Genomic DNA, 2,500 nt, shown 5'->3' with positions numbered 1-2,500 from the left:
AAGAAGAAGAAGAAGAGGAGGAGTAGAAGGAGGAAGAGGGGGTGGAACAGGAGGAGGAGGAAGAGGAAGAGGAAGAGGAAGAGGAGGAGGAGGAGGCGGAAGAGGAGGAGGAGGAAGAAGAGGTGATAGATGTGGAAGGGAGGGGAAGAAAAGTAGAGATAGAAATAGGAGAAAGAAAAGCAAAAGGAAAAGAAGAAAGAAAAGGAGCAGGTGTAAAAGGAAGAGAGACCATGAGACTGAGAGAGCGGCGAAAGGGAGAGGAGGAATGACAAAGAAGACACAGGGAGAAACAGAGAAGGAAGAAGAGAACAAAGAGAAAGAGAGAAGGAAGAAGAGAACAAAGAGAAAGAGAGAGAACAAAGGAAAAGGAATAAGCGAGAAGACAGATAAATTAAGAGAGAGAGAGAGAGAGAGAGAGAGATGAAGTGCAGGAAGAGGGGAGAGACAAAGAGGAAAAAGAGGAAGAGAGACCGAAAAGACAGAAAGAGAGAGACGAAGAGAGAATAGGAAGAGAAGAGAAAGAGGAAGAGTGAATAGGAGGCAGGGGAGAGGAGAGGGAAAAGGCGAAGGAAGACGCAATGCGTAATTGAACCAAAAGAGAGTTAGGACAGGAGTTATTTCCGATTCTCGATTGGCTAGGTTCAACAACACAAGAGAAAGAGACACCGAGAAGAGAAGACGACAAGCAAGACACAGACAGAAAAACATACATACTACAAGAATATAGAGATGAGAATATAGAAAATTATATAGAGAGATTATGAATAGAGAGATGAAGAATAAGAGATCAGGGTAATCAGAGAAGCAGAGATGAGAGGAGAGTAGAGAGACAGAGAGAAGACGAGAATCGAGAGAACAGAGCCAAGAATCTAGATGAAGAAGCTTGGGAGAAGAGAGAGAGTGTTCGCCGGCTTGCATAGCCGCCTATAACAGAGAGTGAAGTCAAAGAATCTGTTTAAGATTTAGAAGAAGAGAGATATGAGAAAGAGAATCAAAGATGAATAGATATAATCAAAATAAGATCAATGAGGCACTTGAAGAGTGTGAATGAAAGGGAGACCTCTCAAGAAACGATGAGGAAGGAGTATGCATTGAGAAGAAATGGAATTTCAAAGAGACATACCCGTAGAGAGCTTAAGTTGAGAGAGCAGAAGGGGAAGTCAAATGAATAACTTAACAGAGAGAGCTAGGGGTAGAGAGAGTAGAGAGAGGCAGAGAGAACACCCGTTCGGAGTAGAGAGAGAGAGTAAACAAAATACGAAGAACGAAAAGAAGAGAAGAGAAGAAGAGAGAGAAGAGAAAGAGAGAAGAGAAGAGAGAGAGAGAGAGAGATGAGAAGAAGAAGAGAGGAGAAAGAGACAGAAACAGACACAAGAACACAAGAAAAAAAGAAGAGTAGAGAGAGAGATGAGAGAGAGAGAAGGAGAGAGTAAGAGGAAGAAAATAGCATAAAAGAAGAGAGAGAGAAATTATAAGATGAAATAAGAGATGTAAGAGAGAGAGAAGACGAGAGAGAGAGAGAGAGAGAGAGAAGAGAGAGAGCGGACCCGAGATGTAGAGAGAGAGAGAGAGAGAGAGAGAGAGAGAGAGAGAGAGAGAGAGAGAGTACAGGAAGTGCAGGAAGAGGGAAAGAGACAAAGAGGAAAAAGAGGAAGAGAGACCGAAAAGACAGAAAGAGAGAGACGAAGAGCAGAAATAGGAAGACGAAGAGATTAAAAGGGAAGCCGTGAATTACGGAGGCAGGGAGGCGGGCATGTTTGCCCGGCATACAAGGGCGAAGGAATGACGCTAATTGTCCGTAACTTTTGCCAAAAGATGTCGCTTTTAGTCCACGTGTGTTTCTATTTCTCCTTCTCCTTTCTCTTCTCTTTCGCTTTCTCATACATACACATAGATACACACACACACACACACACACAACACACACACATACACACACACACATAACATACATACCATACATAATTATATATATATATATATATATATATATATATATATATATATATATATATATATATATATATATAGTTCCATCTCAGTTGTTTAATCCTGACCCATATATCAGCGGAGGATGTACAAATCAACATATAAACTCATTATATCAGATAACAGACTGCCTCTAAGATCTCCTGCTACTTAACAAGCGTTTGCTACATTCAACGACATTCCCTGTTTAAATTTTATAAAGAATCCAGATATATATTTAATAGATATATTCAAATAATGTCAATAGATATAATCAAAATAAACTCAATTAGCTGCTCACTTTAAGAGTGTGAATGCAAAGGGATATCTCTCTCAAATAACGATACGGAATAGATATTTATCATTTTAAAGAAACTGGAACTTTCAAAGACACATACCCTCTTCAGTTGCTTAATTTTAGATCACCCATAAGAACGCTTCAAACTGCAATACCTTAACAGGAACATCCTCAGGTGTACATAAGTCAGAGATAGCGCAGCATCCCTTTACACCCTTCGGCTAGCATCGAGAG

This window comes from Penaeus monodon, chromosome 17 (assembly GCF_015228065.2).
Source record: "Penaeus monodon isolate SGIC_2016 chromosome 17, NSTDA_Pmon_1, whole genome shotgun sequence".
Taxonomy (NCBI): Eukaryota; Metazoa; Arthropoda; class Malacostraca; order Decapoda; family Penaeidae; genus Penaeus; species Penaeus monodon.
Note: the sequence above shows the minus strand (reverse complement) of the source record.